The 10,518-nt window shown below is 43.0% G+C and overlaps 1 protein-coding gene and 1 long non-coding RNA gene across 3 annotated transcripts in view; both read left to right on the forward strand.

The window, feature by feature from the left end:
- Nucleotides 1-10,518, forward strand: part of TMEM108 (transmembrane protein 108) — a 159,238-nt gene that overhangs the window by 82,344 nt on the left and 66,376 nt on the right. The window lies entirely within an intron of this gene.
- LOC110394023 lies at nucleotides 1,790-5,477 on the forward strand. The gene is made up of 2 exons (XR_002435325.1): nucleotides 1,790-1,826; nucleotides 5,276-5,477. It is a non-coding gene; the product is annotated as an uncharacterized LOC110394023 (long non-coding RNA).

Consider the following 10,518-nt stretch of genomic DNA (forward strand, 5'->3'; position numbering starts at 1 on the left):
TTGACTTTTCCCTTTTTTCCTTTTCAAAATTCTGTTCAGCTGTCTCTCAGAGAAATGAAACTTCAGGAACAAAGACTTAGCAGCTTGTGCAAATTCTGTGTGTATCTCTGAGACTCAGCATCAAGTCGGTGGGGGAAGGAAACGTTACTGATACGCGGACAGCTGCCTAGTGACCATGAAATAGTAGTCCTATTGAGTTCAGTGGCAAAACTCCCTCTGACTTTAGCAGGGTCGAGATTTTATTTCTGGCTTCCATGTCACCAGCTTGGCTTAATGTTGCATTATAAACCAGAAACATCCTGTCAGACACTTATTTCCTTCCCCAAAGCCTTCTTTTCTTGCTGTCTGTCTAGGAGACATTAGTATGTTTTTGACAACACTGCAATCAAGCCATAATCTGGCAAATACAGTTGAATATGTAAATAGTGCTCTTAGCACTGGGCAGGCTACTCCTACAGCAGCACAAGCCATACGCTTGTATCTCTGTTGGAATGTGTTCCAATAATTTGACATCCAAAAATTTGTATGGTAGCACACACACTGCTGTCTAATGTCCATGAATAATCCAGTGCTTGTGACAGCGTTCCTGCAAGAAGGAAGGAAAAATGACTAACTGTTAGGTACTTAATAAACATTGCTATCTGACATTCCCCTATGTGTGAACTGCTATGCACATGGGCATGTATTACTGACATCAGTAATACTGTGATAATTATACCACCATGTTTAGAAATGTTATGTTAGAAGTGGCTTTGACTTTTTGCAAAGCCTTTGGATGCTTCCCCTTCTACCCACCCCTCAGCACTTTTTGAACGAGGAAGTTCTAACTCTAGAGGTTATGCTAGCTTTGATCACTTGTGGATGCCCATGGTAGCTTATTGCAAGCTGTGTAAATAATTTAGAAGAAATACATATAAAACCAGCATCCAAAGAGCATGGCATCATGTAATGGGTATTATCCTTGACACATCTCTAAGTACCATACATACAAATGTCCTGTTCAATTCTATGGTAGATCTCCAAAGAACTTGAGCCCATGTCCTGGTCTAGAGGGAGGTGTCCCTGCCTATAGCAGCAGAGTTGGAACTAGATGATCTTAAAAGTCCCTTCCAACCCAAACCATTCTATGGTTCTATTTCAAAATTTAAGCACATTCAACTCAATGAAAGACTTCAAAACTCCCCCTGCAAAAAAAAAAAAAAAAAACAAAAAACAAAAAACAACAAAAAAAAACACTTGCAGAAACATCATTTAAGTTAGTCTTTGGACTAAATCCACTTGATTGTCAAAGCAGCCAATGTGGCTGGTCTTTATTTTGAAGACAAACATCTCCAAAACTTCCTTGACAAATCAGGATCTATACATAACTGGTATGAATGTATCTTTTCATGTACATTATCATTGTAAACTACATATATCCTCCAAAGTCTGAAGTTTCAAGGGCAGGATTTGCTCCTAAGGTCAGCAAAAAGCACAGAGCACCATTTTGCATGGCTCTGGAGCCACATGAATTTTTCCCTACTTTATTCTTGGAAAAAAAAATTATTTCTCACAAAAGGTATTTCAAAAGTGACCTTGGAAAGAAAAATACTCTACCCTTCTGTAGTGGAAAAGCTAAGTCATGACTTGAGTCAGTTATTGAGCACCTGGTGGGAAGGCAGGGCCAACCCAGGGGAGCTCAGGTGTAAGCAGTGCACCTGAGTGACTGGAAGGGGTGGAGCCAGGATCCACACCTTCCCAGATCTCATTTAAGGGTTGGTAATGGAGGTGAGGGTATCTCATCTGGAGATCCCTGTGTACTTGAGGATGTTACAGGCCTTCTGAAGGTAAGCAGTTTCTTTCTCTTATTTCTATGTTTACTGCTATCATGTCTAAGCTGATCTTTCACTTGGTGTGGCCTAAGACTTTGCCATCTTGTTATGCTTTCTATTGCATGACACCTTCTTAAAGTAACTTAAAATTCTTGCTCTGTTAGGTTCCAAAAAAGCTCTGGAATTTGAAGGAAAGCGTATAGCACCTCACATCCCCTCACCTAGAGAAAGCAAGGGAGCTGCAAACCTAATGCCAGGTTTCCTAGGGATGGAGGAGTCTGGTGCATACGTTGGTTGTTGTGCCAATGCGACGTGTGCCTGGGCACCAGCACCAAGGAGGAAACCCACAGCATTGCCCTAGTTCTTAAAGGAATGGTGCTGTATGGTTCCACCAGCTTTCCCATTGCTGTGCTTTTCTTCTGTACTGTGATGATGATGTGGGTTCTCCAAGCTACTTTTTTCACCTGAAATGAGGCTTCTGTCTTATCTAGTGACAAGAGCAAGATTTTTGGACTGGGTTTGCCAAATCAGCAAATGCTTAATAACTCAGCAGACCAATCAGTGAGTTTTGTTGAGTACTGAAGCAGGTTAACCATGCATTAATCTGCATGTTATCCTAAGTAGGATAGCAGGTAAGTGTGAAACTTTTGCAGGTGCATTTAAAAATGCAGTGGGCGTGTCACTTTGATATGGCGCACCAAGATACCTTGGAAAATCTGATCCCTTTTCTTCTAATGCAAGGGAACAGATTTTGTTTCAAAGCTGCGTAATACTCTTCAGAACTTAACATGTCTTATTACTTCAGAGCCGATAAATAATAATTGGGGCTTTGCAAAACCAAGAGTTAAAAAGGAAAATTAGAAAAAGGAACACTGAATCAAGTGCTCATTTGCAGTTCCTTGAAGTGATAATAAATACTTCTTGCTTCGTACTTTTAAAAAGTCACAGCACTGTGCAGACACTAAGGTTCCAGTGAAAATATGAAATTAATTGAAGTCTCCAGTTTGAAATGTTACAGCTAATGACTTGATACGTGTCGTGCTGTAGGAGAAGTGTTCTGTCCTTTCTTTACGTTCCCATGTGCATTTGGTACGCAAGGGCTCCTCTTGGCTGTTCATGCTGCCACGCAGCTTGCCATGGTCAGAGCAGCTTTAACAAGATATTGCTCACTAATTCTGCGATAACACAAACTCCAGCTTTTTGGATAAGATAGGGACAAGGTGTCCTTCTTGTATCCTGTCAATAAGGGGGTCATCAGGGAAGAAAGCAACTGAGGCATGGTGAGGCAACTGGATATTCTTGTTGCAGATAAGTTTATTTTGTATACTAAAACATTTGTGCGGATCTAATTTATTGGGAGCATATTCTGTATTAGCTACACATTTATTCTTGCTCTGTATTGATGGTGCATGTAGATACCTTTCAAACAACTGCCATTATCAGTAGAAGTGCATGTCTAGTCTTGTCAGAGGCAAAAGCATGCTCAGTATAGAAAGCCAAAGTACTGCTTACATGGAAGTGTTCAGACAATACAACAGACTGTGATCTTAGTCTACTGAGAGAAAGGGAGCAAGCAATACCTGGGACTGTTGGTCTGATAGCTTGATAAACAGCGTCATCAGTAGTTATGAGGTATTGAAGTAGAACTTTAAAGGAGTTGAAAATGTGGGCGCTTCTACAAGACCTCACATCATTCCTGTTGTTGCATTCAGAGTGAACAATGGTGTACTAGTGACAGCACCTGTGTTAACTGCAGGGAAAGCAGCATAACTACTGGCTAGATTTGAAGTCCAATTTGTAAGTCACTGGGCTTTGCTGCTGCTGGAATTCCTCTGCAGCCAACCTGTGAGAATATCTCAGTACTGTAGCATGAAGCTTCTAATTCTTTGTACACTTGAAAAAGACATAGCTTCTTGAAGTTTGCAAACCATGAGAAGGAAAATGATGATTTTGCAGTATGGTCAAAAGCATTAGCTATCACCCTCTCCTGCAGAGGCTCACAAATTCATTGTGATATCACAGCTTCCAACTGCTGAAGGCATTAACAATTAGCATACAGACACCACAATTAAGATGTCAAGGAATGGAGAAAAAGTAAGATAGCAAACAATGTAAGTACCTGGTAAATGGACAGCAGTAAGTGTATGCTTGTAGGGCAAAGCACTTCTGTTTGCATAGAGAGAGTTAATTCAGAGCCTTAAAGCACAGCACACAGAGAAGGAAAATGTTTTAAAACCCCATGATCTTTTGGCCTTGTCTTGGAGAGAATGGAGCAATTATCTTCCACTTTGTCTTCTCCTTCAGTAGTGGCAGTACTGCTTTCTTACAGCAAACTAGCCATTTCATGTAGTTCAAAGCTGTTTTATTCTGCCATTTCAGGAAGAGCTGTTTTTCCTATCGAGGCCCTGTATGAGAGCCTCACGTCAAATCCCTACCCCGGGACCTGCTTCTCACACTGAGGTTGTGAAGCATAAAGTTAATCACATTACAGTCTGTTCTGTGCAGAAGTGCACTGACAGTTATTGAGGATGAAGCCTGTGCCGGAGAGAGATGGGAGTTACCTCTGCCAGACAGAACAGGGAGAGAACGCTTGGTGCTTAGGGGTGGAGAGCATGCTGAGACTGATTCCCTGGAGTGGACAAGGAGGGTGCCCAGGAATGGAGAAGTTGTTGTGGCTTAATAGGAATAGACACTAGCAGCTTTGTTTAGGCAGAGTAATCTCGTAAAGAGAGATCATCTACAAGATAGGGTAACAGACCCTGGACCTCAGCTGTGTGTTTTGCAGTGCATCTTTCCTGACCCCTGGGACATATATGCCTAGGGCTATTACTGGCTAAATCACTACAAAGCAAAATGTGGCTGATAAAGAATCAGATGTAGATCCTCGGGCTTCTGAACTAGAGATTGATGGACAAGAGACACCACAAGACAGAGTGTTTAGTGTACATCTTCCAAGGAAGGGCTACTACAGAAAAAGGAAAGTCCCCTCCCGTGGTAGTTTACAGAACTTGTGGAAAACATGGGGTGAGTGGTACAGTGCACATGGAGTTGCTCTGGTTTCAGAAATGTTTCAGAAAATAAAGGTTTTCTGAGGCAAATCTCTTGGTCTGAAACATTGCTGGGATCATCTCCTAACCTTCCTTACCACTGACCTTCTCTGGATTATCAGGCACATGTCTTCACTGGTGTCTTCCAGTATGGGAAATGCCCTTCTTTCTTGTGAAAGATGATGATGCCCTTTTGTGACTCCATATGGGTCTTTGCAGCCTCGAGAATGTCACTGTTTCCAGCATGTGGCTTCATGTAAGACAGGCAGCAGGGAGAGCTGTGGGGATGCTGTAGCACCAAGCTCAAACTGGGACATCCAGTTAGATATGCTTTACTGCTACCAGAGAAAAATGCATTTTCCACAGTGGTTTTTAATGGTTTATCAAAACGTTCAGCGTTGTTCCTCTGTTTCATAGGCTCTGCTGTGACCCAGCGCTGCATGGCATGGTTCAGCATGGAAGCTTGTGCTTCTCTGGACTCAGAGCTGGCTGTGCTCCAGAGCAGCCCCATCGCACAAAGAAGAACAGCTTGAGGGTTACTTTCAATTACCATAAATCGCTAAAGGCTCAAAATATGTTGTAAAGCTGGTGTGTGTTGTTAAGCCTCAAAATATGTTCCCTTTTTCTTCCTTTTTTCTCTTTGCTGACTATGGGGGAGAAAAGGCTTAGAGTCCATTTTTTAATTCTCAGAGGAGTAACGTTCCTAATGCAGCTGCAAAGAGCAGGGCCTAGTTTGCCTCCTAATACCAAGGAGCGCCTGGGCTGTTGTTCTTGTCACTACATTTCTTGGTATCTCCTCCTTCTACTTGTCTCACCTTTTCAACCATGAGTGTTTTGGGTTAGGGTTTGACAGTATTTGGATGTGTTGTGTAGTACCGACCATATAGTTGGCTCTTAGTTAGTAATTATAACAGTTAATCAGAAATACCATATGGCTAAAAATATTGTAACACGGAAAAGAATTGTTGGTCATTTATTCTTTGTGCTTTTGAGCATGAGCCTCATTTAAGCCAATTATTTTTCTATTACCAGACATTGATTATGCCATCCTTCTGGTTTTATTTTTAGAAGTATTCAGATTATTACAGAAAGTGTGAAAAATGAATGAAGAAAAGAAATCTGTCTCCTAGTATTTGTCTTTTAAAATTAAATTTCCTGGTTGAGTTATCCAGTGTTTAGTCCTCAAAGGGATTTGTCCCCTTCAGGGACCCTTCTCTGCACCCTCAGGTGTCTGCTGCTGGAGGATGGGAGCTGAATCCAAACGAATTCATTAATCTAAATACTCATTTGGAAATCAGTGTTTGTTTGTGATGTTACCAGCACCTCTCCTAACACATGTAATCATAAATGTGAGATAAGTGGAGTAGAGACACATTCTCAAATGAATTTGCAAGTCATATTCTGTGTTTCAGACAATGCAGCAGCAAAGTTGTGACAGACTCCCTCTTACGCTCTCTTGGGGACTGGGAAATCTCAGAGCTCAGTGTTTCACAGCCTAGCAGAGGTGATGATTTTCAGTGTGGCATGGACAAGTGTAAAGCTTCTTTTTGTCCAGTGGATTGAGGGATTCAAGCTTAGATGCTTGGAGAAAAAGAGATCACACACAGTCCTGCCATATCTCCAGACTGCATATTGTATGTATGTCCCGCTTTTTGGACTGGAGGCACGTTGTCACTGGCCGTGACAGGGCTTTCTGTTCCTGTTCAGTAGCTGTGTTGATAGGAATGGCGTGTTTTCGCTGGACCATGGGCTAGGTAAGGATGCACTTCTGCGTGTTGCTCTGAGCAGTGTTACTCACAAAGGAATGAAACTCAGCCCAATCATTTGGCTCTGCTAGGTGCTTAAATCTCAAAAGTGGTATTTACAATTGGTTTTTAAAGTAATGTGTGAGCTTACAGAGGTGTATTTCTGCAAAGGTTAGTTGGGAGTAGAATAGGATGTTTATCACTATGTGGTATGTCCATTTCACATACAATTTTGGGAGAAATAATTCAGAGATGTTTCAAATATTTCATTATGATCATATGCTTGAATTTACTTCCAGGAAGGTATGCTCATGAACATTAATATAAATGGAAACATATCTGCCTTTATACCAGATATTTTTATTACTAAGAAGACCAAGTAAGAAATAGTGGAAAACTTTGACTACGGAGTGCTATGACAAGAAGCGAAGATGAATAATAAGGTAGTAAGAAGGATCACAGACTGTTCATCCAGGCTGATTTTTTACCAGGCAGAGAGCTTTTGGAGGCTACAGCATAGCATGAAGAATTTATTGAGGTGATTTATCCACAGTGCTTGTGAATACATTACACCCATACTCTAACTCAACTAGTATAGAGCGGGGTCTCAATAGCTACGAATGTATTGCTTTCCAAAGTAACATTAATAATACATTTTTGCATAGTTCCAACATCCTTCATGTTCATGGATTATGTACACTACAAGCATAACTCTAAAACATGCAGTAAATCTTTTGCTGTTGTAACAAACAAATCTGGAAAAAATATTAATAAAAAGATTTTCAAAAATGACATTTCGTAAAAAGCTCAGTCAGCCTTGCTGCTGCTGAGAGTCCCTGACAACCAGAAGGGGAAACCTATGTATGAGAGACTTCTGAAAAACGAAGAGGGAAAATGGCCTATTTTGCTTTTGCCTGTGGCACTGTCTCTCATTTTGGAGACTTCCATCATGGGTGTACTTTGTAGAAAAGACAGATGGAGAAAAGCAAGCTAAAAAAGATAGCAGAGGCAGCATTGCTTCATGTTCAGTGCACTGCTTTTCCCCTGGACCTACCAGTTCTTGTGCAATGAGGGGAGCAAAAAATTTCCTTGGTAGAGGGCAAATCAAGAACTTGTTTTTTTTTTCTCAGTTATGGGGCCAGTGAGAATTGGTTCTCTCATCTTCACAATGCCAGGCAGCTCTTTCTGAGAGATTGTCCAAATGCTCATTGAACTCCAGAAGTTGGGGCCATACCCACCACCCTCTGGTACAGACCCTTTCCCCGACTCCCACCTGCCCCTCCCCTGACACAGCTCCATGTCATTCCCTCAGGCCCTGTCGCTGTCACAGAGAGCAGAGCTCTGCGATGCCCCTCCACTCGCTATGAGGAGCTGCAGCTGCCATGAGGCCTCCCCTCAGCTCCTCTGCGCTGAGCAAACCTCAGCTGCTCCTCGCATGCCTTGCCCTCCATACCCTTCCTCATCTTTGTAGCCCTCCTTTGGGTGCTCTTCAGCTGATGCTTGAATCCTGACTAGCTGTACAGGTCCATGTTTTTTGTAGCGTAGAATCTCTGGCCCGAGATACTTCAGAAAAAAGAAGTAACTCCTTTATAGCCAACAAAGGAAGTCATAGCCACCCTAGAATTTCTTATTGCAGCATTTCTGGGTGCATTTTCCAAAGTGCAGAGGGTTTGGCAGTTGTCTGTTGCAGCTGGAAGGCTCTTCTGAAATCCTACCACCTGATTGCTCTCAGATCAGCATGATTCCCTGCACGTCTACTCTGCAGTAAGAAAGAAAATGAAGTCATTCCATGAGACTAGTCATCTGTGGCTGCTTTTTCATTCACGACAAAGCAGAACATATTTTGTACAATGCATCTGTGCAAGAGTAGGAAACAAGCATGAATTTGGCAGTGAGAAGTTTTTCCCTTTACAAAGTTATTAGCTCCAACGGTTTCAGCTTGACAGCTCTGAAATGCACTAGGCAATAAACCGGGAGCTTCTCAGGTTTGGAAAATGTAAAACTATGGTAGTTCTGGGCTGAGTTATGGCAGGAAACTGGGAGCCTCTGGTAAATCTCTAAAGTTCATTTACATGCTTAGGTTTGCTTTTCTGCATAAGCCAATATGCATTAGTGCAACATGCAGTATTTTTATGCAGAAAGGTAGAATGCCAATAGTATTATACTTGATGTTATATAAGGTCAAAAATGCATTATTTATAATGCGTATTCCCGCTTTAAGACCCCGTTAATTTCAGTAAATTGCAGAGTTTTGTTTGAAGGACAAGTTCTTTAATGAAGACATAAATCACCAGTCATAAGCACCTCTTTTGCAATTTTCATATATAAAATCGCCAACTATATTAGAGATTCCCTGATACAATTCATATTGTTTTTCCTCACTGTTGAGAAATGATTGGTTTGGAAGGAGGGGACTGGGGAAGCAATGTTCCTCCCACTGTAAGCAAAGATCAGGATCATGACCACCTGAGGAACCTGAGCAAGTGTATGGGTCTAGTCTATCCATAAGTCTGTGGGTCCTGATGAGGTGCATCCTAGAGTCCTGAGTGAACTGGCTGACTGCCAAGCCACTCCTGATGATATTTGAAAATTCATGGCAGTCAGGTGAAGTCCTTGGTGACTGGAAAAAAGGCAATATCACACCCATTTTTAAGAAGGGTAAAGAGGATGACCCTGGGAACTACCAGCTTGTCAGTCTCACCTCTGTGCCGGGGAAGATCATGGAGCAGATCCTCCTGGAAGCTATGCTAAGGCACGTGGAAGACAGGGAGCTGATACAGGAGAACCAGCGTGGCTTCACCAAGGGAAAATCCAGCTTGACCAACCTAGTAGCCTTCTATGATGGTGTAACTGCATCAATGGATAAGGGAAGAGCCATTGATATGATCTAACTGGACTTCAGTAAGACCTTCGACACAGTACCCCACAACATCCTTCTCTCCAAATTGGAAGGATATGGATTTAATGAGTAGTCTGTTCAATGGATGAAGAGCTGGCTGCAGGATCAAATTCAGAGAGTAATGGTCAATGGCTGAATGTCTGGAAGGAGATCAGTGACAAGTGGTGTCCCCCAGGGGTTAATGCTGGCACCAATACTCTTCAATATTTTCATCAATGATATTGACAGTGGCATGGAGTGGACCCTCAGCAAGTTTGTGGATTATGCCAACTGTGGGGTGCTGCCAACACACCTGAGGGATGGGATGCCATCTGGAGGGACCTAGACAGGCTTGAGCAGTGGGCCCAGGACAATCTCATGAGGTGTAACAAATCCAAGTGCAAGGTCTTGCACCTTGGTCAAGGCATTCTCCACTACCAATACAAGCTGGGGGTGAAAGGATTGAGCACAGCCCGGCCAAAGGCGATGTGGGGGTACTGGTGGATGGGAAGCTGGACATGAGGCAGGAGCGTGCCCTCACAGCCCAGAAAGTCAACCGTATCCTGGGCTGCATCAAAAGAAGCACAGCCAGCAGGATGAGGGAGGTGATCCAGAGGGAGGTGACCCCTCTGTTCTGCGCTCGTGAGGCCTCACCTGGAGTACTGCATCCAGATGTGGAGTCCTCAGTACAGGAGAGACATGGACCTGTTGGAGCATGTCTAGAGGAGGGCCACAGAAATGATCCAAGGAATGGAACACCTCTCCTGCAAGGACAGGCTGAGAGCTGAGGCTGTTCAGCCTGGAGAAGGGAAGGCTGCGAGGTGACTTGAGAGCAGCCTTTCAGTATCTAAAGGGGAGCTGCAGGAAAGAAGGGGACAGGCTTTTTAGTAGGGTCTGTTGTGACGGCGCAAGGGGAAATGATTTCAGACTAAAAGAGGGGAGATTCTGGCTGGGTATAAGGAAAAAGTCTTTCACAGTAAGGGTGGTGAGGCAGTGGAACAGGTTGCCCAGAGATGTGGTGGAAGCCCTGTCCCTCG

The sequence above is a fragment of the Numida meleagris genome, chromosome 2 (assembly GCF_002078875.1).
Source record: "Numida meleagris isolate 19003 breed g44 Domestic line chromosome 2, NumMel1.0, whole genome shotgun sequence".
Lineage (NCBI taxonomy): Eukaryota > Metazoa > Chordata > Aves > Galliformes > Numididae > Numida > Numida meleagris.